Genomic DNA, 27,447 nt, shown 5'->3' with positions numbered 1-27,447 from the left:
ATTTTTACTGGACTAATAGGCCTACGCACTAGGCACTACACTGTGTGTGACAACATAACGCATTTGTTGGTTAAACTCCTAGAAAACCATGGCTTAATTGTGTACAGGATCCAATGCACTCATGTGAACTGATTTGTATTCTTTTGTAGGCTACTATTTGGAAACAAAATGTTCACACAAAAACAGCTGTCGTGATTGCCAAAGCAGAGAAAAGGCATGATGAGGATTTGGTGAAATACTTTTACACAGTGACTTAAAAGTCCTGGTCACTGGGGCGTTTACAGTAGCATAGTCATCACTCCACAATCATCCTCTCCTTAGTTGGTCATATGACAAGCCAGACACAAGTGGCGCAACCTCCCTGGCTCCCTTTGTGTAGTAGGCTACTCTACAATGCATTGCGTAGATAGCGTAGACGGGCGGGCCCACCGCAGCATGGATTCCATAGAACGTTCGCAAGAGGCGTTCGTGAATGAGATCCACGCTCCCACAGCCTGTGTGCGTTGGCGTAGCCTGACGGGGAGGATTTTTTGGTACCGAGCGGAGAGGAGATGCACACGGCACTCGAGTGAGGTAACTATATAAAAAACCCCATTTGTTTTCATTCACTCCCACAACATGGACCCGGTGTAGCGTTTACAACAACATGCAGATGTTATATTAGCCCCCTATTCCGAACGTGTATCGCGGAATTACAACTGAGTGTTGTGCTTTGTAGTAGCCCTATGAAGCTAATTTCCTGTGAATCGTCTGCTAGCTAACGTTAGCTATTTGGAATGTTGCCGACTAGTCTGGACTCTTGGAGCGCTTAGCGTGTTTCAAGCTAACGTTAGCGGTTAGCTTTCCTCAGCCTTAAACCAAGACAAAGCGGGGGCTTTGCTTTGAACGCATATCGTTGCTAAACTTGCCGTGGCCCGGTGTGGGGCCATTGGCCCGGTGGTTTCATCAAGTGTTAAAGACGCTGCTGGTTGTCGGTGCGTTTCAATGACGGAAGGGACGCATTGGGCAAGCTAGTTTATGCGCACCACGTGCTGTAGTAACTGAGCATTGCATTATAATGGGCATCAGATTCGCTTGCTAGTCGGCCTAATAACGTGACTTAACGCAAACACGTGCTTACAACGTCATTGAGCTGTATATAAAATAAAGCGGCGTGCATTTGATCCTAATCACAACCCCTCTGTGGTTGGTGGGACAGCTGCTGCTTGCTCTCCTGTGGAACCACTCCTCTTGTGTGTCAGTGTAGTAGGGACTTCACATTTGAGTTACTTTGGTCCCATCTGAATGTACTGTATGAGTAACAATAAGTATGTATTGAGAAGTGGTTGTTACATCATGAATCACGAGTTTTTTTTTTTGCTTATTGCATTTGAAGATGAGTCGCATCTTCTGGACCCAGCAGGAGTAAAGAAATGTCACTGCCCACAAGTGTGTAACGTCATCAGTGCGGATGCCAGGAAAAGATGGCAGGGGTAATGCCAGCTGTTAGTTAGGGGCATTTTTTGGCATAGTTGCAATACACAATTTCAGCATTCACACATTTAACAAAAGGTAACTAATAACTTAGAGAGCCAAAGTGAACGTCACTTCCTGCTTCAGCACTGTACCAGAGGTTTTCATCTGCTATTTATTTTCCCATAGACATTTTGTAAAATGCTTATAAAAATAGTGTTTACCTGTTCAAACCAAACGGTTCAGGTATATTTAAAATCAGGAGAGACCATAGAACTTTTCACTCTGACCAAAATGTAAAAAAAACCCATCTAAAAAATAATTTCTTTAAATCTGCAATTTTTTGGTCCGAGTGAAATGTTATGCAATCTTTCCTGTTTCTAAATATATCTGAACCGTTTGGTTTGAACAAGTACAACTATTTTTTACAAGCATTTTACGAAATGTTGATGGGAAGATACATGGCGGATGAAAATCTCTGGTACAGTGCTGAAGCAGGAAGTGACCTTCACTTTAGCTCTCTACTGATCGCACCACGGTTTCAAAGTAGGTCTTGGAATGTGCTTTAAGAATTGGAGAAATGAGCTGGTGACCTGTGTGTGCAACAGGTTCATCTTGTATACTGGTAATTGTAGAGGTATACTGATGCGTTTGCCAGCTCTGCCCTGTTGAGATAGTGGTAGTAGTTCTTGATTGGCAGTGGGGACTTGGGTTGATATCTCCCCGTACCTGAGATTCAGTCAGTTGTTAGTCTCTAATTCGGGGGAAGCACTCAAGAGGATCTGAGAGGCTGACTGGTTGAGGAAGGAAACTGCAACAGCACAAGTGGTTGAAACAGAAAATGAGCAGCTGCCCGTGCTTAAAGTGAAATCAGATAGAGGACTGGTTTGCCAGAGCATTACTGATAAGATCAAGATCATAAGATTAGTCAGCCACTGCGCGGCCATATTGACTCATTGTCATCTTCAGTTAGTATACTTTCAGATTTCTATAGGCCTATTTTATGCTTTTCATATACTCAAATGTTTACCTATTTGAACTTGTAATAGACTGGATGCTTTTGTATGTGCCGGTCCATGGTGATACATAATTATGGCTATTTAATGGTGCTATTGATTCTGGTCATAAATGTGTTAATTTTGGAGTATTATACAATGTCCCCTTTTTCTTTAAAATTGGAAGGTGAACGGATATGCTATATGAAATTACTGTTGCTGAAAATTTCGGTGACCAGAATTTTCACATGAGTTTTGTCAGTCATACTTCGAGCAAACTAGCCGTTTCTGCGCATAGTATGCAATGATACCATGAAGTAGACAAAATCATCTGCCTGTATTTGAGTAGCCTTTCAATCAGATATTTTTTGAATGTCGAAAGCTGCTGGCAGAAACAAACTTCTAATCAGCAGTTATGTAACAAACCTAAATGGGGAAAACATGGCAATTTCTAACCCTAACTCAACATGACATGTACTGAACACCCGGTTCCCATGGGGCCTTGAAAGCCTCGAGAGTTTGTGAATTTGAAAAATACAAATCAAGGCATTATTAAAAGTTTTTGAAAATAGACATGGGTCATTGAAAGTAGGGGTGCTCCAAAAAATAGATTCTGAAAGGATCGCGATTCTTGATGCCACGATTCCTGGATCGATTCCAAACTCCCAAGAATCGATTCTTAAAATCGGATTTTTTTTTTTTTTTTTTTTTTTTTTATAACTGCACCTGAACGCAACATGCAAGATACCGGCTGAATAAGTGTCCAAATGTTCATGTCATTTGTGTACTGTACTGCCACGGTGCCACCACCTCTTGCACTTAAGAACTCTGGTTAATGTATTCCCCCCAAAATCTATAAATCCTTCTCAAAGTCTACAGATCCCCCCCAGCCTATAAATCCATCTTATCTGAAGAACATAAGGGGGGAATTCCCCCCTAGTTTGCAAAATGAATTTAGGCCCTGACTGTAATAGAATTTGAAGTTCAGCATTAATACATTTGTAATTTTTTGTCTTATATTTACCTTTGTGTGTTATTGCAATATAAAACTACATAATTGAGAATCGATTCTAGATTCTGTAATCGAGAATCGTTGGAATCGAGAATCGTTGGAATCGAGAATCGATTCTGGAATCGGATCGTGACCCCAGGAATCGAAATCGGATCGGATCGTGGCTTAGCCGGATCGGAGCACCCCTAATTGAAAGTGCTTGAATTTAGGGGTTTTCCTTCATAGAGAATAACGAGGTGGCTGCCTTCGCTCCACCTCCATCTCTCGACAAGTGAAAACAAATCCACACATTCAAGCCTCTCCCTTTTTAATTGTGCTTCTGTAAAGCCTGCTAGACTAGTTCTCATTATAAAATGATCAGTGTTGTTGTAGCTAGGCATGGACATTTTAAGCAATTTAAATACTTGAGTACTCTCCTATTATGAACGAGTAACCGGGTAGCTGCTGTCCAGATTAGTGTCATGTAGGGTGCTTCCTACTATCCATCAAAAGTGACTTTCTTTCCTGACACCGTACTTAGAACTGACCGCACTGAAATTAAGTAATGGTTTACGCCATTGACTATTCTAAAATAAAAATGAAAAGAAAGCGATGATGTTTGTTATTTACAACTTGTAGCAGTAATTAACCTTGATCCCTGTCTCAAACTATACCATGTTGGGTCCTTGAATTTGAGGAATTGGGCCTTGAAAGTCCTTGACTTTGATGTTGACAAAGGTGTGGGAACCCTGTATATAGACACAATTTACTGAACACCTATATAGACACAATTTACTGAACACCTATATAGACACAATTTACTGAACACCTATATAGACACAATTTACTGAACACCTATGTAGGCAGAATTATTGACTGAACACCTTTAAAGACACAATTTACTGGTGATGCGTCGGTGTTTCCCCTAGAAAAAATGTCAGGTCTGGAGGGATTTCGAAACGTACCCCGACCGCAACGGTGGGGGCCTCGCTGGCGACGCTAAACTTTTAGCTAACCTGTTCGCATCTATGTTCGCAATGGCATCCCAAGTATCATACTATTATGGGATGCGATGCGAATGCGTTTCCCAGGCAACGACACACGTTGACACCTTTAGGAACAGCACGCTGGCACGATGCTCCTAAAAGCAAAATACTTATTCTTTTGAATGACTTGGCATCTTCTATTACTGTCAACACTGTCAACACCAGTATTGTTGTATTGTAAATGTAATAATATGCCATAAAGGTTTATTGAAATTTTGGGGAGAGCGGGGGGGGAGGAGGAAATATAAATATATATATCTATATTGCAAAAAAAAATCTTGCCTGGTGGGGGCGTCGTTGCCCTGGCGGGCCCACCACGCCTGTAGACTGGTAGGGGAAACACTGTGCGTTCAAAACAAAGCAAAAAACCAAAATAAAGCGTCTGATGTTGATTGAACTAAAGTTAATTAGGACTGAGTCATGCATGTTTGGGAGGCATACCAATGTTGATTTTCAAGGTGGAACATCCTGGTATTAAGTGTTGCCTCCTTAAACCGAGGCTTACACCAAACACATTAGACAAACAAATACACAGTTTGTTTAGCAACATTGCCAAGTTGTGTTTATCAAATTCTGAACTACGTTGCCCCATGCTACCCACAGTCATCGAATGCCTGGAAAGGTGGTTAGAACAGTTAGTGACAGACAGTGATGCAAAAAATCAATAAAATAAAGACATTTGTTTAGGATTTTTGTGTGTGGAAGTTTTCAATGTCAAATTTGAGTTTTGCCTTCTGGGAGTTCTAGTTTTTTTTTTAAGGAATAGCAATGGAAATAACAAGTTCACTGTTTAAGTAAGTCCCCTATCAAATAGGGGTGGGAATCACCAGATGCCCACGATACGATACTAAAACGATACTTGAGTCACGATACGATAGTATTGCGATATGCTAGTATTGCGATATATTGAATATTGCGATATTTTGATATATTGTCTAACTCCTTTTCCTACCTTTTCCTTGATCTCACAGGAAGTAAAACATGCAGTGTTTCTTTGTTTTGTTTTGGCCACACACAGCTTCTCTGGACTCAATACGCCACTGCAGGCGCGGACTGCAACATTGGGTGCTTCGGGCAGATGCCTGGCGGCCTGGCATGGCATGGCCTGCAAAATTATTATTATTATTTTTTTATATCGATACTTGGCGTCCAAATATCGAAATAACGAAGGTTATGCCAAACCCCACATAGGTTACGCCAAACCCCACATAGGTTACGCTAAAACCACGACCGCAAAGCGTCCTGCCTGTATTTGGCCAGTCGACAGGAAAGTATCGCGGGACTTCACGAGACTTGGTGACCTAGATCACGTTTGAGGTAATTTAATCCCTGTGCAGTCCAGGAAACAGCCTGGGGTGAAATAACACTCGGCTGGATGTTGACGGATCAGATTACGGCGATATTTGGCGAAAAAGGGAAGAAAAATAGCTATTTAGATGCAGGAAATACAGGCTCACACTTGGCCCCAAATCAACTCCACTTTACGACTGACTTGGACGCTATTGATATCAAAACAACGCTAGGACGCCCAGATACGCCGCGGGGATCGCCTGGTGAGTGGACAAATCATAATTAATGGCAGGAGATGGCTCCAGGTTCGAAAAAACCGAAATTCTCCTTTAAGCCACGTGTCGTACATGAGACACACAGTCTATGCTTAATGCTTATGTAATAACCAAGGCTGTAGGAACAGTCACATGCTATTGTGGGGATTTAAGCCTTCCACCCTCTGTTTCACTCATGAAAGATGAACGTTTTAGGGCACGCCACAGTCCTACAGTTCTTAACAGTGGATGGATTCACATAGTTTGTCTCGCCCCACAGAAAATAGACTCAATTTTGTACACGATAAGCACCTTTTGTCATTTCACAGGGACATACATATAGATTGAAATTGGTAGGACTACAATGAAATTAGCCTACTATAAAAGCTAAAAGATGAGTCAATAAATGCACAATTGACCATTTTCCCAGCAGTCATTTTGTGTCTAAAAGGCAGGAAGTAACATGTGCAAGCAGAATATTAAAGGGATAGTTCGTTTTTTTTTATGTGGGGTTGTATGAGGTACTTGCATACAGTCAGTCAGTGTACTACATGCAGTAGAATGCAGCCGGTGTGGTCCCCGGCCGTTTGGAGAAATGGAGACCGTCCGTGTCAGGCATGTAGAGCCGTCTGCTGAGTGAGAAGGGGGCCACGAGCAAAAACGTAACAACAGAAGAAGAAAAAAACATAAAATTCTTCCATACTGCTCACCTGGCCTAATCCAAGTCTCCACAAGCCCTGAGATGCCAAGTTGACTTGAAAATATGTCATTTACTCCCTGTTTTTAGCTGAAATCTGCACTGGAGCCAGGTGCTCGAGCTGTAGGAAGAACAAATAGAACTGAGGTTCCAGCTGCACATGGCTATATTTCAGCTCAAAATAGGGTGTAAAATTAAATGATGTCTTTTCATGTCAACTTGGCATCTCAGTGCTTGCAGTATCAAAATAAAGAATTCTGGATTCCACCACATCAAACTTTTATCTCTGACTAGTGACTGACTTTTAAAACTGAGCCTGCTGCAGCCTGTGAAAGTAAAGGCCTAAACATGGTCGTCCGTCCGCCTCGAATTGGAGCCGTCTCGCCGTCTGGCGGCGCCAGCGAGCCCCACATGCTCGGACGCCACTACGCCCCCCCCCCCCCCCCCCCCGCGGAAGCTCCGTGTGAAAATGGCGGAGATTGTGTGCCAGGCAGTCTGAATGAAATTGAATGTAACGTTCCCAATTCTATGTATTAAATTCTAAAAAACGACCCTCAACATTTGGGAAGGCTAAGCCACACAACTAGTTGTTATAATCTAACATCATGCTTTGAAAGGCGACTTTACGACGAAGAGCCAGGGCAACGGCCAATCACAACTCTCCTGCAGCTGTCGTCACGCACGTATCGTCGCCGTGAAGTCACATTTTCGAGCAGCCCCCGTCAGCCGACGGCGCCGCCTCCCCGTAGGACGGGGCTCCACCCGCCGTCACACGGGGAGGGCGGGGCGAGGCTCTGACGGACGACCATGTTTAGGCCTTAAATGTTCAAAATTGTGATGTTTCCCAAATATCGCGATATTTCCGAAAATCGGAATCCCAATCCGGCAACTGCTATGTAAAAACTGTTTGTAAAAAAAAAAAAAAAAAAATTATCTGGCGGACCACCAGGCGGAGCCCCGTGGACCACCAGTGGTCCGCGGACCACTGTTTGGGAACCAATGAAGTAGGGGATACAGTTCCCCCCCGATTTATTTATTTTATCTATTTATTTATTTATTATTATTATTCCAGTGTAATTCAGCGGCGGTGGCCATATTTGTGCTGAATGCATATAGGAGAAACACTGAGTGTACAGGATGATAGCACCTCCCAAGATTTATATTCAGAGAAGTGTAATTATATGAATGTGAAGCAGGGATCCATGTGCTGAAAAAGAGCTTCCAGGCTCAGCAAATCCCTTCCCTGCCCAAAGAAATGTTCTCAAAGAGTAGATCTGTCTGGTGTTTTACCGACTTCCAACTTCCCTGTACTACCAACTTCCTTCAACTACTTGTTTGTGTTTTGGCGTCGGCCGGCTGTGCTTTTCTTACCGTATATCTAAGAGTTTACGAATGGGTTTGCTGCTTATTTTTGGATTACACGGAGTTACAAAGAAAGCGTGCACAGCAGAACACAACACGGGATTGTAAAGCTCATGTACTGGCTTTGGGTTTTAGTTGAGTTTGCGCTCCAGGTTTCCTTGAATTTTGTACCGTTTCATGAAGGTGCACAGAGGCATGTGGGCATTCTATCTTGCTACCTAGCTGCCGAAATCACCTCTTAAGGTGCGTTCACACCGACCTATTCAAGTTTTTCGAGGCATTCAGTTTACATACAAAGTCAATGCAAATGAGCGTATATTCGCCCGGGAGAAAAATCGCTGGCCGTCCAAGCGACAGAGACAGAGCGATCGGACAGGGAGAAAATTCGCTCGTCGCCCGAGATGAAATATCCCAACTCGAGCGAAATTATGCTGGCATGAGTCGCTCGCTGTTCAACGCTGATTGGCTGCCGTGTGAGAGCGAGTCAAGGATCACACTGGCTTGGAACAAACCGCTGGTTTATTGTGTGGCAACAAACCGCGTTGACCAGCTGATTGACAGGCTGACAGCTGACATGAAGTGAAGTCTGTACTACTGTAAGATAGAGCTTGCGTTAGGAGCACGCTGATAGGCTTAGCTTGTAAACAACTACGGTGGACAAACATCACGACATTGCGTAACGTTATAGCCCCCAGATCTCCGTCAATTATTGTGCGTGTTTGACGGGCGATTTAAACAGAGTGATTCCAAAGGGTTGAAACGAGCGACGGAGAGAAAGATAAATATCTCGGTGTGAAACACAGCTTTAATGCCCAGATTGGCCCTCAGCCAGCGGTGCGATGAAATGACCCTCTCTTGCCCCTGTAGGGTTTTTGCTTCTCAGTGGTTGTGTGATCTTCTCAGCTTATATGTTGTGCATAATGTGCAGAGGTCTCCCCTAAACAAGAGGTTCCTCATCTCAACAGGACACCTGGTTAAAAGAAGGGGTAGAAAAGGCCTTTGTGAGTGATGCTAGAACTTAAGAAGTGTTTGTTGAACTACATTTGTCTCCTGCCGGCTTCCTCAGGGTCTTACAGGTGTTGAGCAAATAGAGCCGACAAGCGTTTGAACGCCGCCCTAGATTAGGGCGGGATCCACCTCCCACTAAAACAAACAAAACATAACTTAACATAACATAACTTAGCACCGCCATATTACGTAGAAAGACATTACATGGATTTAAAAGAGACAAAACTCTCACCTTGACTCCTTCAATTAGTCCTATTATATAGTGATAGTCCTGATCAGAGGAAGGTTAGACATATCTCCCCCCCCCCCCCCCCTTCTGTAGTGAGTAGCTGGTCAGATGGTTGATTAACTCTGATCCCAGACACAGCTCCCACACTGCTTAAACACACACGCACGCACACGCACACACACGCACACGCACACGCACACACACACACACACGCACACACACACACAAACACACACACCACGCACGCACACGCACACGCAAACGCACGCGCACGCACACGCACGCACGCACGCACGCACACACACACACACACACACACACACACACACACACCACACACACACACCACACTCTGTCTCCCCTCCTCCAAATTAGTTAAGTCACTTGACTCAAAAGCCTCAACACATTCAACCTGTTCCTTCTGTTAGCTCAGAAGAGAGGAGGCTTTGGACCAGTGTCAGTCTGACCCGCTCAGCTCATTTCTGACCTCCAGGTAAGCGTCCCTAGGTGTTGTTTCTTTGCTGTCTACACAGCCTGCTTCTTGGTCCCTAGGTGTTGTTTCTTTGCTGTCTACACAGCCTGCTTCTGGGTCCCTAGGTGTTGTTTCTTTGCTGTCTACACAGCCTGCTTCTTGGTCCCTAGGTGTTGTTTCTTTGCTGTCTACACAGCCTGCTTCTGGGTCCCTAGGTGTTGTTTCTTTGCTGTCTACACAGCCTGCTTCTTGGTCCCTAGGTGTTGTTTCTTTGCTGTCTACACAGCCTGCTTCTGGGTCCCTAGGTGTTGTTTCTTTGCTGTCTACACAGCCTGCTTCTGGGTCCCTAGGTGTTGTTTCTTTGCTGTCTACACAGCCTGCTTCTTGGTCCCTAGGTGTTGTTTCTTTGTCGTCTACACAGCCTGCTTCTGGGTCCCTAGGTGTTGTTTCTTTGCTGTCTACACAGCCTGCTTCTGGGTCCCTAGGTGTTGTTTCTTTGCCGTCTACACAGCCTGCTTCTTGGTCCCTAGGTGTTGTTTCTTTGTCGTCTACACAGCCTGCTTCTTGGTCCCTAGGTGTTGTTTCTTTGTCGTCTACACAGCCTGCTTCTGTGTCCCTAGGTGTTGTTTCTTTGTCATCTACACAGCCTGCTTCTTGGTCCCTAGGTGTTGTTTCTTTGTCATCTACACAGCCTGCTTCTGAGTCCCTAGGTGTTGTTTCTTTGTCGTCTACACAGCCTGCTTCTTGGTCCCTAGGTGTTGTTTCTTTGTCGTCTACACAGCCTGCTTCTTGGTCCCTAGGTGTTGTTTCTTTGCCGTCTACACAGCCTGCTTCTTGGTCCCTAGGTGTTGTTTCTTTGCTGTCTACACAGCCTGCTTCTTGGTCCCTAGGTGTTGTTTCTTTGCTGTCTACACAGCCTGCTTCTTGGTCCCTAGCTGTTGTTTCTTTGCTGTCTACACAGCCTGCTTCTTGGTCCCTAGGTGTTGTTTCTTTGCTGTCTACACAGCCTGCTTCTTGGTCCCTAGGTGTTGTTTCTTTGCTGTCTACACAGCCTGCTTCTTGGTCCCTAGGTGTTGTTTCTTTGTCGTCTACACAGCCTGCTTCTTGGTCCCTAGGTGTTGTTTCTTTGCTGTCTACACAGCCTGCTTCTGGGTCCCTAGGTGTTGTTTCTTTGCTGTCTACACAGCCTGCTTCTGGGTCCCTAGGTGTTGTTTCTTTGCTGTCTACACAGCCTGCTTCTTGGTCCCTAGGTGTTGTTTCTTTGCTGTCTACACAGCCTGCTTCTTGGTCCCTAGGTGTTGTTTCTTTGTCGTCTACACAGCCTGCTTCTGGGTCCCTAGGTGTTGTTTCTTTGCTGTCTACACAGCCTGCTTCTTGGTCCCTAGGTGTTGTTTCTTTGTCGTCTACACAGCCTGCTTCTGGGTCCCTAGGTGTTGTTTCTTTGCTGTCTACACAGCCTGCTTCTTGGTCCCTAGGTGTTGTTTCTTTGTCGTCTACACAGCCTGCTTCTGGGTCCCTAGGTGTTGTTTCTTTGCTGTCTACACAGCCTGCTTCTTGGTCCCTAGGTGTTGTTTCTTTGCTGTCTACACAGCCTGCTTCTGGGTCCCTAGGTGTTGTTTCTTTGCTGTCTACACAGCCTGCTTCTTGGTCCCTAGGCGTTGTTTCTTTGTCGTCTACACAGCCTGCTTCTGGGTCCCTAGGTGTTGTTTCTTTGCTGTCTACACAGCCTGCTTCTGGGTCCCTAGGCGTTGTTTCTTTGCTGTCTACACAGCCTGCTTCTTGGTCCCTAGGTGTTGTTTCTTTGTCGTCTACACAGCCTTTTTCTGGGTCCCTAGGTGTTGTTTCTTTGCTGTCTACACAGCCTGCTTCTGGGTCCCTAGGTGTTGTTTCTTTGCTGTCTACACAGCCTGCTTCTTGGTCCCTAGGTGTTGTTTCTTTGCTGTCTACACAGCCTGCTTCTTGGTCCCTAGGTGTTGTTTCTTTGTCATCTACACAGCCTGCTTCTTGGTCCCTAGGTGTTGTTTCTTTGCTGTCTACACAGCCTGCTTCTGGGTCCCTAGGTGTTGTTTCTTTGCTGTCTACACAGCCTGCTTCTTGGTCCCTAGGTGTTGTTTCTTTGCTGTCTACACAGCCTGCTTCTGGGTCCCTAGGTGTTGTTTCTTTGCTGTCTACACAGCCTGCTTCTGGGTCCCTAGGTGTTGTTTCTTTGCTGTCTACACAGCCTGCTTCTTGGTCCCTAGGTGTTGTTTCTTTGTCATCTACACAGCCTGCTTCTTGGTCCCTCTGTGTTGTTTCTTTGCTGTCTACACAGCCTGCTTCTTGGTCCCTCGGTGTTGTTTCTTTGCTGTCTACACAGCCTGCTTCTTGGTCCCTAGGTGTTGTTTCTTTGTCGTCTACACAGCCTGCTTCTTGGTCCCTAGGTGTTGTTTCTTTGCCATCTACACAGCCTGCTTCTGGCTCCCTAGGTGTTGTTTCTTTGCCATCTACACAGCCTGCTTCTTGGTCCCTAGGTGTTGTTTCTTTGTCGTCTACACAGCCTGCTTCTTGGTCCCTAGGTGTTGTTTCTTTGTCGTCTACACAGCCTGCTTCTGGGTCCCTAGGTGTTGTTTCTTTGCCATCTACACAGCCTGCTTCTTCGCATCGCCTCGCGGTCCTAACCTCTTTTGCGCTATGATGAACTTGCTTCCAGGCTACAGAGCATTACGGGCACACCTGCATGCTGCCCCAGTGACCTTGCGCTCAAAGATTCATTGGCTAACAGTGCAGCCCAGAAAACCCGACCTTCATGCAGGTAGGATGTCTGTTGCTGTGGAGTTCAGAGAGGTTGTGGCCTGTTTACACTGACTCTGTTTGAACCACCTCTATGTGTCCTGGTAGCCAACAGCCTTGCAACTTCATGCCCAGATGGAAGTAGGCCATCGTCTGTAAGACATGGTTTGTCCGCCTAGTGTTAAGAAGATAAGCTTGTTTTCAGTGCACAGGATACTTCATATTTTCCTTAAGGCATTATGTGCCGTGGTACTGCATGTGGAGTAAGGATGGGAGGATTATCGATCAAATTCTATATTGGCGTTTACTGGGATGATCACTAATTGGTTTTCGTCCACTGATATTAACCCAGTGATACCTGATGCAGCATTTGTGTGTGTATCCCTTTAAGACCGCGAACCGCGTCATGCGGTTCGCGGTCTTAAAGGGATACACACACAAATGAGGGATATACACGCAAATGCTGCATCAGGTATCAATGGGTTAAGGGGATTTTTAACTAATCTACCATCGTAAGATGTTATAAAAAATCATCTCTAGAATCTGCGCCGAGTTGCTGTTGAAGAATGTTTCTGGCCGAGCACAGAGACCCGTCGGCGTTCATCAGCACGAGTGGCGGGGAAGCTGTGCATTATTACAGTACTGTCTTCTCTCCTCAGCGAGTGCCAAGCATTGGCGTCAAGTCAGCCAGAATGTAAAATAGGTCTTCCGCAGTGGGCTTTCAAAATAAAACCCTTATTGTAACGTTAACCTTAATATTAATTAGTTAAGTAATGCTTTATGGACTAGTTTCACTCCATATATGTAATCTTAACATCACAAGTATTTTGATACAAGCTATTTTAAGTGTAAGCTATTTTATCGATGTTCCTAATAGTTAAGACTATTAGGAATTTAAGTTTAGTGATTTAAGTTTAACCCCTAGTGCCATGTTTTAATACTTACGTTAAGATTGCTTCCAACGAAGGAGGGGGGAAAAATCGCCAGATTGGCAACACTGATGTATCAAAATTAACCCATTGAACGACTTAACCGGTCACAAATGTTCTCGGTGGTTAAGCGTCGTCATCCCTGCTCCTCACAGAAAGGAGCTGGGATGGACCAGGGTTCAAACCTGGGGCCTTCCTGCTGTAAGGCAACAGTGCTAACCACTAAGCCACCGTGCTGTCCCCCACATGTACCATGTAGATGTTTGGCGCTCTGCACCAGGCTAGCTGTTAAAAGATTACAGCTCCCTACATGTCTGAATGTAGCAGGCACGTTGAGTCAGGAGGTTTGTAGTGGACCTACCGCACAGCTTATGACAGATTCCATAGAATTGCTGCTTTTGATCAGAGGATTGCAAGTATGACCTGTGGAAAGGACTACCTTGATCAGTGTTTTCACTGTAATTGCTTTGTAGCCGTAGTAGATGGTGGTTGTAACTAGGGGTGTCACAATATATCGTCCCACGAAATTTCGCGATAGTAAAACGTCACGATATGTATCGTTGAGATGAAATCTCATATCGCAATTTTTTTTTTTTTTTTTTCAAAAATAGACAAAGAAACGTCTTTGTTTGTTGAAGTTCAATGTGTGGAAAGTAGTTCAGTTGAACAAGTCTCTGAAGAGACACATGAGAAGTTATACAGGAGAGAAACCATTCAATTGAGTTTCTGGCAAAACTGTTTACTTGACAGGAAAAACTGAAGATGCATAAAAAATAGACTAAGAAAAGTCTTGTTGTTTGAGTTTGAAGAAAAACTGAAGATGCATAATGAGAATTTATACTGCTGAGAAACCTTTTAGTTCAAAGTAAAAAAAAGTGACGGTGTAACTCATTCTATTTCAAGATAAGCCTTATCTCCAATCTCATGTTTTTTCTAGTTGTTATTGTAATAACAATTTCCCACAACAGCATGTTTTGTATTTGTGCATTTCAAATAAAATACTACTTTTCCAGTCATATATTGTCATTATTCAAGTTAAAAAAAATATTGTTAAAATCGTATCGTATCGTTATCGTGAACCCAGTATCGTGATACGTATCGTATCGTGAACTGAGTGTATCGTGACACCCCTAGTTGTAACACCTTGATTTTCATTCCACTACTGACCATGTTATGACAAAAGCACTATGTCTAAACACTGGGTGTATACCTGTTGGTGTCTATGTCTAAACACTGGGTGTATACCTGTTGGTGTCTATGTCTAAACACTGGGTGTATACCTGTTGGTGTCTATGTCTAAACACTGGGTGTATACCTGTTGGTGTCTATGTCTAAACACTGGGTGTATACCTGTTGGTGTCTATGTCTAAACACTGGGTGTATACCTGTTGGTGTCTATGTCTAAACACTGGGTGTATACCTGTTGGTGTCTATGTCTAAACACTGGGTGTATACCTGTTGGTGTCTATGTCTAAACACTGGGTGTATACCTGTTGGTGTCTATGTCTAAACACTGGGTGTATACCTGTTGGTGTCTATGTCTAAACACTGGGTGTATACCTGTTGGTGTCTATGTCTAAACACTGGGTGTAATACCTGTTGGTGTCTATGTCTAAACACTGGGTGTATACCTGTTGGTGTCTATGTCTAAACACTGGGTGTATACCTGTTGGTGTCTCTTGAAAATAGCTGAGCGAAGCTGCCATGACTTCACAGCAGTGGTGGGGTGGTCACCGTCTGACTATGCTGCCCCACCGATACTCAATGACATACCTATGAAAACATTAGGGCTGGGTGATAACACGATCTCGATGGGGGATTGCGATAAAACTCCCAAGTTGATAACGATGATAAACTTAAAATACACTACAAGAGTTTCCCTCTGATTTTCGATAGGATTTCCAGTTGGGCTCTCAGTCTGTCTTTGTTGACTGTAGTCTGCAGTTGTTGTGCCAATTAGCAGCAAAATCTGTTAGTGTATTATGGGTACAGATTTCTAATCGTCAAGTGTCAACTGCCTCCTGACTCCAGTCAGAGCCAGTCGGAGCCACAACGATGATATCAAACATGTTTGAATTTCTCTTGTAGTGTAAACTGGTTCAACGACCCGGCTCAACTCAACTCATTGGAGGGGTGGATTAGGTTGCTAGTGCCTAGCTGTATATGGGTGGGGGTGCAATGGAAAAGGGTCTGTAGGGGGAGTGGCACCGTGCTCTTAAAGGTGTGCGCTTGTTTTGTGCTATTCAGTGGGTGTGTATTGCATCAACAGTACAGTGTGATGGACGGACCGAGACGGGTGGGAGACAATTATTATTTGTCCAGCTGTCTCCAGTGTTTGTGGATGTTTCCTTCTTGTTAGGAAGCTTGTGATCTGCTGTGAGTTGGGGTCCATGTGGCAGTAGACATCTGCCCTTCCTTGCTCGCTTTGGACCTTAGTAAGGAAAACTCCATCCTGGCTGACATCATGTCATGTTTGTATTCAACATCAGTTACCGGTAAATTAATGGTTGTTAGGTGGGATGCACTGATATATCTGCCCTAGGGCTGTCACTTTTTATTCGAACTTCGAATTTAACTTCGAATGTGGGGGGAGGAGGGCATGTTCGAATGTATAATTGACCTGTTCGATTTTTTATTTATTTTTTTATTATTATTTTATTATATTTGTGAGGCAGTGTTGTGACTGTGAGCGTCCAAGCTAACACGTCGGGCCGATGCCCGGTGGCCTGGCCTGCAAAAAAAAATAAAAATAATAATTAACCAAAAAACTTCAAATATATTCGAACATTTTGCGGGCAATTAAAGTTCGTTCGAACTTTATTTTGGGAAAAAGTGACAGCCCTAATCTGCCCTATATCGCTATGGGCAGATATTGGCCTTGTTGACTGCAATCAGCTATCGGCAAAAAAAGGTGCTGTTCACCGATTGCAGTGGCAAGATATTTAGCCTATCAGTTCAGTCACATAATTTGTTGTTTGTTTGTTTCATAATTATATACAGTATGATTAAATTTGTGCTCATTCAAAGATAGTGTGATGAAGATAGTGTGACGAGTCTCAAAAGACTTTAAAAACAGGTCAGTTACCGTATTTGTTTATAATGAAGATTTATTTGTTTCCCTCTCAAAAAAGGCGTAAAAAAACATATCGGTATCGGCCAAATTCTTATTTTACACATCGGTATTACAGTGTTTCCCCTGGAAACATTTTCAGGCCTGGAGGGATTTCGAAACGTACCCCGACCGCAACATACTATTATGGGATGCGATGCGAACAGTTGTATTATGGGATGTGCGTTTCCCATGCAACGACACACGTTGACACCTTTTTGAACAGCGCCGCACGCTGGCACAATGCTCCTAAAAGCAAAATGCTTATTGTTTTGAATGATTTAGCATCATCTTTTACTGTCAACACTACTATTGTTGTATTGTAATAACAGTTACCTACCATTCTACAGGCCTGGCGTGCCCGCCAGGCCAACGGCGCCCCCACCAGCCCAGATTTTGATTTTGATTTGATTTTTTTTAAGGTTTTTTCCCCTGCTCTCCCCAAAATGTCAATAAACCTTTATGGCATATTATTATAATATTATAAAAAAAAAAAAAAAAATGTTTTCTGTCCTGGCGGGCCTGTATTCTACAGGCCTGTAGAATGGTAGGGGAAACACTGGATCGGCCCAGAATTTTGCAATCGGTGCCTCTCTACTTGGTAGACTCGCACAGCACTTTGTCATTGAGCTCTTTGGGTCAGCAGTATGTATCAAACTAGTGTTTGATGTATGCCTGCACAGCCCTGGGAAACTGCCTTTATTCTTCTGAGGATTTATTACATCTCAGAAGCTCATAGGCCTTTCTTTGCCTGCTTGGTAAACCATGTTTATCACATTTCACATGCTGAGGCCTTTACAGTTGTAGTGATCCAATTTGCCCCACTTAAAATCTCTCGTGTGAAGAAAAATGCTTCTTCAGAGTCATCCATGTGAAAGTGCCATAGGCATTTACAATGTACTCGCTCACTGGTTTGGCACTGGAGGACCTGCACCTTCTTGACTTGTGCTCAGTGCCGTCCATGCATGTTATGATTGGATCAAATTTGATTTTTGTTGCATTGTGAATTTTACTTGGACTGCGGTTTCTAGTATTTTATTGTTCATTCTACTGAGAACATGAGCAGCGCCTAATTATTTAATATACTTGTGTGAGTTACTTTTATTTATTTCAAGAGTTCAGCTTAGAGTAAAATCACTGCTACACCAGATATAGGCTAAACCAGGGACGTCCACACTTTTTTGAATGTGGGCCAGATTAGATGATGTGAAAATACCTGGGGGCTTCTCCCATCATATGGGTTATTAAAAAATTATAATAAAAAGATCATCACACACAAAAAAACAATACAATTGTACTCTTGTTTACCATCTGAAAACACTAGTTCTGCCTGTGGTGTTCCTACATGGTGCTTGTTTACAAACTGTATGATAGTGTCTTGTCATCGTTCGTGTCATCAAAAAACTTGCTTGATTAATCAATACCGTGTGGAGGGCCACATATTTTGAGAGACAAGCCGAGGAGGGCCACTTAAAACCAGGCTTGACCCCCCAGGCTGGACTTTGGACATGCCTGGCCCTCAACCATTTGACTTGAGAAGTAGATTTGATGCTTCATTTGTCTCCCCGGCCCTTGCAGACACTGGCCCATGTGAGAATCATATGAAGCAGCTTAAGGGCCTTAGCCAGTTCTTTTGTCATGTGTTCAAAGATGAGCGAAAGAGGAAATGCATTGTTGCTACAGTCATAGACAGCCGGGAAGAGCCGTGGGTCGGGAGCTTCAACTTGGTCGGAGATTAATGTCTAGCAAAAGGTTCCAGAAATAGCATAGACATCTGTAATTATTTTTTCAACAGTATAAATCAAGCTAGGCTGCTAGGAAGCAGTTTGTTTTGAAGGAATAATACTACCAGATAACACATTTCTGCCTCTGTAAGTCCCGGTGGTTTGCTAGTTTTGCTTGCTAAGCTATTTGAAGAAACAAATGAAAAACTCTAAATATAGGCAAATATTGACCGCGCAGTGCCATATGTGATGTAATTTGAATAGCACTGCTGCATCGCATCGGTAATTATTGTATAACAGAGAGGTTAAAGCTAGGGATATTTTTATAGTTAGGGTATATATAGGTAGGCTATATATGTATACAGTACGGTATATAATATTAGGGCTGCACAATTAATCGTATTTTCATCGTCATCGCAATATGAACATGCGCAATAAACACATCGCAAAGACTGCCTGAAATGCAATGAATAACAAAAGTGGTTTTATTGACATGCGTCATGCATTCCCACTCAGCTGATCATTTTGTCTTGTGTTGTAAATCCAGCGCACACCTTTCCCTTGCAACAGTGCGCTCCGCCCCTCTGCCAAAGCCCAAACACGCTGTGTGTAGTTTCAGCGCGAGGCAGTGTGTATTTCATTTATTTATTCTGTAGGCATAGGCTATTCAATATTGCGGTCTACTGTATGTCAACAGTGTACATATTAAAGCAGAAAGACATAGGAACTGTATAGCTAATGTGCTAATATGTATTTATCGCAAGTCATATCATCATCGCAATATTGAACAATGTTATCACACATCGCAGAATTCCCTCATATCGTGCAGGCCTAATATATATATATATATATATATTTATAAAACGGCTCTCTCAAATCAAGCAATCTGATTGGTTCACAGCCATGGTATAAATACCGTAACCCATGGCCATAACCCATGGCCATGGGTTATGAGACGCAACTCTCTTACTAAAAGGCTTTGGTTACCTCAAATGACAATGTAGAAAAAACAAAATGGCGGAGACAGCTGTCAGATCCTTGTGAATCGATCTTCGCTTATAACTTTACTAATACTTCGCAGAAAATTATGTTTTGTACAAGAATAGACGCGGGCTAATGTCTTCTTTGCAAAAAAAAGGCTGTTAACCCCGCATTTCTAAATAAGACGTAACGTTAGTTGGTGTCGGGCTTTGCAGAAAGCTCTCAGCTTCTCAGCAAGCGCCAGGATTGGCCAATGTCAACTTCAGTCTCCAGAACGATCCAATCAAATCACCCGCACGTCTATCTTCTTGCTAGAGGTCCCGCCTTACAGTAGTGTTTCAACTGACTTTATCAGAATGCCATGCCAGTCGGACTTATAGTATTATTATTATTATTATATTATCATACTTGGAAACAAGAATAGACGCGGGCTAATGTCTTCTTTGCAAAAAAAAGGCTGTTAACCCCGCATTTCTAAATAAGACGTAACGTTAGTTGGTGTCGGGCTTTGCAGAAAGCTCTCAGCTTCTCAGCAAGCGCCAGGATTGGCCAATGTCAACTTCAGTCTCCAGAACGATCCAATCAAATCACCCGCACGTCTATCTTCTTGCTAGAGGTCCCGCCTTACAGTAGTGTTTCAACTGACTCTATCAGAATGCCATGCCAGTCGGACTTATAGTATTATTATTATTATTATATTATCATACTTGGAAACCGCTGCTCAGCAGTTATCCCACTCGGCCTGCGGCCTCGTGGGATAACAGCTGATCAGCGGGATATATTTGCCACAACACACTGGCTCTCATGCTATATTGCTTAAATATATATATATATATATATACATGACAGCTTTTGACATACAAAATATGGGTTTTTACACCCGTCTTTAGGCCCACAAGTTAATCAACCAACCAAACTTGCTGCATTAGCTGTCATTGTGCTTGTAGACGTGCTGTATTTCAATGATTACTGTGGTCTTTTTGCCTGTAATTCTCCCACACTGGACTTTTGGCCTGCTTGCTTGGCTGTCTGCTTCCTCTGTATAAGCGCTGCAAGTTAAATGTCACCCTTGCGCAGTGCCGTGCACAGATATTTGGGGGGGGGGGCAGGTGCTCATGTGCGGGAATAATGGAGGCACCCCTCTCATAAGACAATATTCAGGGCCGGATTAACGCAGTGTGGTGCCCGAGGGTGACCACACTTGAAGTGCCTCCCTCCTTCCACTTTGCACGTTAAAAACATGACATTTTGACGATTAAGCATGCGCCGTATAGAGCGGAGTACAATATGATCTGAGCAGACACGTCTTCACTCCATCTGTACACATTATTAAACTTACACCATGTTTGCTTGGACATCCTGCGGCATTGCCTGTATGTCATCATCATCATCATGTGTCATTTCCGTAAGGAAAATGTCCTACAGTGTAGATATTTTAGCTTACTGCGGTATTACAAACCCAAGGCAAAAATGTTAAGTCAATATTTTAGTGTTTGCACTGCCTAACTGTAACGCTTTGAGCCTCCCCCACCCCGATTTTTTATCCCATTTTTATCCCCCATTAGTGCTAATTTAAATTTATTTTAAAATTTATCCTGGTTGCTACTCCACCCTCTGCCGAGAGCCGAAACCGGCTCCATGCTCCCTCCGAGACATGGGCAGTTAGCCAGCCGCTTCTTTTCACCTGACAGGGGAAGCTTCACCAGTAGGACATAGCACGTGGGAGGATCACGCTATTCCAACGAGTTCCCCTCCCTCTGAACAGGCGCCCTTAACGACCAGAGGAGGCACCACATCAGCAACCAGGATATTGCATGTTTTGGTGAAGGGGTTCCTATATGAAGGAAACCCCCAGGGGGCACGGGGAGAACATGCAAACTCCACACAGAAAGGCCCTTTTGACGACCCCACCCGGGCGGTGGGCACTCGAGGACATGCGGACGGGCACGCACTCTTTCAGCGTTCACAGCGTCCCAGGCTTTCTGCTCACTTTCTCAGAGCATTGTTCACACAGTCTGTCATTATCTCAACACACACTACAGAAAAATATAAGACAAAGACTGTAATACTAACAACAACAACAGATATATATACAGTGAGGTCAAGTTTAAAAAAATGGTGTCACAATGAAATGGCTAATTATGGGGACTAACATCATCACACATGAATATGATTAGGATAATTAATTCCCCGGGAGTCTCAGCTTTCCAGTTATGCCCAAGTTATATAATTCCAAGACTGTTTAGGAAGCCCAGTATGCAGAAATATGCAAATAGAATAGGCAAAGATAACACATTTAAACTGCATGCATAAATCGTTCGCATCGAAATAATCGTTTTTATTATCAAGATGGACTTTTATTATTGAAAGTCGAAAATCTTTTATTTAATTATTATTTATATTTCTTGTCTCTCTTAACACATTGACTGCCAGCCGTTTTTTTTTACTGTAGGTAGCTTCTGCCAGGCCTTTTTTTGAGGATTCTGGCTCATTTTACAAGAGCCGAGCATAATTTTCTGGTTGGACTTTGTGAACACAAAGTTCAGAAAAGTACTAATAGAATGTGTGCTTTCTCTGTCTAAAAGAGTTAGTTTGTAGAGTTAGTAGTTATGTAGATATTAGCCGTTGAGTACAGCATGGTTTCAGCGTCTGGAAATTTATTCAGAGATAAATGGCTTTTTGTGAATTCGATAGAACAGTCACTTTAACCATTCATTTTTGGCATCAGTAAGACCGTCAGACATTCTAAACAATAGTTTTGAACAGTAATTTCCTCCATAACAGCAGGAAACACCCCTCTCATTCAAACTCCTCCCTCCGTGTGTCTTCTCCTCCTTCCTCCTGGCTCTACAGCGGGCGTGTCAGAAGCGCGTTGCTGCTGCCTGCCTGCCTGCCTGCGTGCCTGCCTGCCTGCTTGCCTGCGTGCGGACGCTCCTTGTGCGAGTCAAGATGGGCCGGGGAATGCGTGGGCGATGGGCAGATGTTGATTCTGGCCTTTCTGAGGTGTTTCAAAGTGTGTTTCACCTATAATCTATTTTGCAAATCGCTCTCCGCTCTCTGTGTGCTGCTGCCTGCGCGGCCGCTCTCGGGCAAGACAAGACTGGATTACTGTAAAATCGCCTCGTCATTTCCTTGAATGGCTTGCTCCCGCGGCAGTTTTTTCTTTGATTTCGCTCGTCTGGGGGAGCACTGTCAACACTTAGTGGGTCGGTAAAATAGATTATACACATTCAATACCTCCAATAATTGTATAGGAGAGGTAAAAGGGATTGATCAACGCCCCACCGTCAAAAAAAAAAAAACGATTTTTTTTTGACGTATCAATACGTCGTTGGCAGTCAACGTGTTAAGAATAATGCGAATAATCAAGTGACATCACTGATTATATCACAATGATGAGATCACAATTGCTCAAGTGACATCACTGATGACATCACAATCATCACATCACAGTCGTGACACACTGAGCACCGCAGGAATGAGTCTGGAAGTAGCGCTTGGGTTGGTCAGGGGAAAAGTGAATGGGGTTTTAGAAAGGGGATTTCACTTAAATGCTTAAAATAAGGTCTGTGGTTAACAAAAGTTTATGGGAGCACGAATTTGGGTTCAGCAGGATAATCTTCACAAACGTGAATAACTTTTATGACTTTTGGAATGTAAATACGTTTTTTTTGTAAATGCGTGATTTTTAGAAAACGCTTCCAAAGGCATAAAGGCAATTACTGTTTGTTCCAATTTCTGGTTAAGCCTACAAAAATACGTCATCCCTGCGGGTCCTCTATTGCCCCTACAGACATCACTTAGCCAATTTTAACTGTCCACTGTCTTTGTGTGTGTGTCTTTGTGTGTGTGTGTGTGTGTGTGTGTGTGTGTGTGTGTGTGTGTGTGTGTGTGTGTGTGTCTTGGTAGCTCCTCCAGAGTGAATGTTTCTGAAGAGTTGGAGAACCCCCTCAGCATCAGGATTGGGGGCCAAGAAGGTGGAAAAGTTTTACGGTAAGCTACCAAGTTCTACCTATCTTGTCTTGGTGTAATCAGTGGTACCGCTAGACTTTCCGTTGTCCTTCACGAGGACGGACAGTCATAATGTTCATTGTTTTTTTGATTGATAATGAGATATTTAAGCAATATCACACGAGAGGGAGTGCATTGTTGGCTAATATTGGCACTGCTGTGATTCGGTCGCAGGCACGAGGCCGCAGGCCGAGTGCCGTAGATAATCACAGCAGTGCCAATATTAGACAACAATGCACGACCTCGAGTGTGATATTGCTTTTATACAACAGTTCTATTAAACAAAGCTGATTAAAAAAATGACAAAAAGCTGAGAAAATAGATGATTTCTGTATTTATTCCTCCGCCAACAAAAATAGTCCCCCCAGCTTTCCCTTTGCAGAAAATGTAGCCTAATCAGCCTAATTAACTGCAGGCTGTCTACGGTACTTTACTACTGTCTACTCTACAGCTGTGAAGCATTTTGTTGATTAGGGCAGCTGTGAAGCGGAGTGATCTACACACAGTGAAGCGCCAGTGCATTATCATGAAATATAGGCACTCGTAGGATCCCTCTTGTCCAATCAAATTGCTCGGCCGGAACTACCTGTTGTATAAAGCGTATTTAATAGCTTTAATTTCCAAAAGCAATCGATGACAATAACATTTAGGCCTAATATTCACCTTATTATTTGCCCATATAAGGACGCTTCCGCATAACGTCATTTTGTAATCGTCTTTCCGTTTTAGACCCGGAAGTAGATGACGCCTACCGTAGTCATTTTTAGACTTGCCAAAAAGCTGTTTTCAAGCAAAAAAATTTTTTTTAAGTTTTAATATTTTTTCGGATGAGAACGTAACATTCCAAATATGTGACCAGTTTATCAGAATAACGCCTATTTGGAAATATTTAACGAGCAGCAAGGACAGTTGGACTAGCTAGTATCTGTCAACCCCTAGAAAACACTGTCGACGTGCTTTTGTAACTAACGTTAAATGCCGACCGGGTACAGCCATCGACTCCTCGCAGCAGTAACGATATGAACATGTAACTGAAGTTGGCCGCAGTGTAGCTGCTGAATGTTGCCAAAACTGAAATTGGCCGCCAACTAGCGATGAACCGGAAGAACAAATACAATTGCGTCTAATGCCTACCCCACACTACAGGATTTTCAAATCCTTGAAGATTATAAAAATCTTGAGAGCCCACACACTACAGGACAGAGAGAGCCGATTTTTTTACATTTCAATCTTGGGACACACACACAATCGCGTCTGTTCAAACGCAACCCCACACACTAGAAGATTATGCCGAAGATTCACCTTGGAAGCAGGGCTCGACGTTAACTTTTAAAATGCCTATTCAGTGTGCGCACCGGGTGTAGTAGTGTCATTTCGTTTTCTAAACAAATTTTATTTTTTGTTTTTATAATGCATTTGCACTGAAAGGATTTGTTTAACTAATATTTGCGCGGACAGCCGCGTCCATTCGGGGTGTAGGCCTACTGTGCACGGCCAGGCGAAAACCGTCTGCACAGGTGTCTTGTGGAGGGGCGCGTCTGCTGATTTGACTCACTTTTCCGTGCGGACACTCGCCGATGCGGGAAGCTGAGACCTAAGCGCTTGTTGTAGGCTACATGCTTTGCAGTAGGCTATAGCATTTAGTTTTCCGTCCCGTTCAAAGACGCACGGGTATTTCACCTCGATGACAATTTCCTCGTTCTTTGTTTCTGTGCGGGGCTGCGAGCGGACGCGGACCAGATTATTTTGCGAAAAACTGTAATGGAAACGCAGCTACTACTGGCTCTCTGCTCAAGATGCAATCGCCTGTCGGGTTGTAAATATCTAACATGTTAGATATGCCCGATTCACAATCGGGAAGAGGCAGTCTTCCCGATTGTGAATCTTTGAACCCCACACACTACAGGATCATTTGGGAAGATTATCTGCCCGACGCGCTTCAAATCGGGAGCACCCCCGAGAAAATCGGGAGGGGGGAATTTTGGCCATAATCTTGCAAATTATCCTGTAGTGTGGGGTAGGCATAACACGGAAGAGAGAAAAAGTGGGCGGGGCTGCATAAGGTGAATAGGCTACAGAAGAAAAAACTTAGATTATGCATTTATTTATCCTATTCACCTTATGTTCAGACGTGGGGGTGGGCCAAATTCTTCCGGGTAGTGTTAACACTTCCGGCGGTCACGGCGCCAAATATGAAAGAACGTCATGAAGAAGAGTGTTTTTGTAGCGGATAAAATAAAGAACGTAGCCTACTACTTTGAGCTCGGTACACAGCAAGCAAGCGAGTATCCACTGTTAGCCATGTCAGATAACGTTATCGTCGACAATGACGAGCACTTTCTTGTAAAACATACCTGGACTCCAACAAAGAAAGCTTCAGATAGTTTTCTCTCCTCCGAGCGCTCGAGCCACTTGCATCTACGTATAAGACCCACAGACGTTAAATGTAATTCCCTGGAATGCGAGACTTAACGAGCCAGTTACATGGGGTTGCATTCTTAGACATTGCCGTTTGCTTTTATTTGGTATGTTACATACAATTGGCTTAATTATTAGTTAATTCAGAGTTAGTTAGCAACAGCTATGTAATTTTATGTGTGATTGGGCTGAATCTTTCAGGAAGTGTAAAGAGCACCCCTGTGGGTGAGGGCCGTCTTTTTTAATTAGTTAATTAGGGCCGATTAATTGCTGATTAATTGCCGAACGCGCTTGGCCATGCTGTACAATGGCTACGCAGCCTCCACCACGCGAATCAGCCGGTGGCGGAGCTCCCGCAGTCTGGCTGCCTTTTGAGGCGAGTTGAGGAGCTGTCAGAGGAGAAACCTGCAGCTCCAGGCAGAAGGAAATCGTGATTCTTTTAAATGCGTGTTTCACAACTCCCATCGTGGCAGTTGTTTGTATCTGTTGGGGAGCTATTTCTGGTTAAATTTTTACGCGCATTTATGGTGCTGTGGAACAGTCTGTCTGCGCTGGCTAGCCTGCAGCACACAGTTCCTATGGTTTGGGCGTGCAGAGAGCGCAACATGTACACTCGACACACTGCACGGGACGAGCATTCCGCTAGTAAGAGAGGAAAAGATGAATAGAGATGTGACCATGCGGCCACTTTCAGCACAAGAAGCACACACAACGGTCAGAATCCTTCTACATGTATAACCTCTGAAATATGAACAATGCAATGTAGACAATTACAATTAAAATATGAACAAGCGATTTACAAGAAATGAAATGGAACTCAATTGAGCTGCTGCAGCCTGCTGAACTCAAACCTTCCTGCACCGCTTCAACTGTGCGGCCGGCTCGCTCGTGCCTAATCAATAATCAATCAACCACATGCTGCAGAGACGGCGGTGCCTCGCTCCGACTGACGGCTTCACCACCATTTACATTTTGTTCTGAAGGCTTTGACTCTGAACTGAGGATTTCCCTCCTCTCCTCTCCTCTCCTCTCCTCTCCTCTCCTCTCCTCTCCTCTCCTCTCCTCCCCTCTCCTCTCCTCTCCTCTCCTCTCCTCTCCTCTCTAGGGCTGGGTATAGACTACATGCACAACTTCTTTACTTCCTGAAATTAGTACAGCTTCTTTATTTCCTGTCCTACACTATTGGATGAACTGATTAATCAGGTGTGCCTGATCATTGTTGTGACTGCAGCACACCTGACATTAATCAGTTCATCCAATAGTGATGACAGGAAATAAAGAAGCTGTACTAATTTCAGGAAGTAGTGGAGTTGTGCATGTAGCCCATTGGCAAGGATCTCACGATACGATACGTATCACGATACTTGGGTCACGATACGATTGTATCACGATATATTGCGATGCGATACATATTGCGATATATTGCGATATTCTACGGAATTTACTCAAAATTAAATAATAGAGCTAAAGATACAACACACTGTGTACCACCCAGGTAGTGTAATAATATGTACATCACTTTATACTGATAAGTTAGTGGACACATTTAGTCAAAACTACTGAGTGTTGAGTGTTACTGAACGCGTCGATATGGGAAATCTCAATACAGTATCGATTAGGGGTGGGAATCACCAGATGCAGAGGCCTGGCGTGGCATGGCCTGCAATTTATTTTTTTATTTTTTTAATATCGCGATACTAGGCGTCCAAG

The 27,447-nt window shown here is 43.7% G+C and overlaps 1 protein-coding gene across 1 annotated transcript in view; it reads left to right on the top strand.

Moving 5' to 3' along the window:
* Positions 1-558: 558 nt before the first annotated feature.
* slc39a10 (solute carrier family 39 member 10) overlaps positions 559-27,447 on the top strand; it is a gene marked incomplete at its 3' end in the record, with an annotated part of 78,157 nt that continues 51,268 nt past the window's right edge. The window contains exons 1-2 of the mRNA XM_083639049.1: positions 559-573; positions 23,218-23,301. The remainder of the gene's footprint in view (positions 574-23,217; positions 23,302-27,447) is intronic.

Source organism: Poromitra crassiceps (assembly GCF_964638095.1).
Source record: "Poromitra crassiceps genome assembly, chromosome: 6".
Lineage (NCBI taxonomy): Eukaryota > Metazoa > Chordata > Actinopteri > Beryciformes > Melamphaidae > Poromitra > Poromitra crassiceps.
The sequence above is the reverse complement of the archived record's forward strand: the minus strand, read 5'-3'. Positions and strand labels throughout refer to the sequence as shown.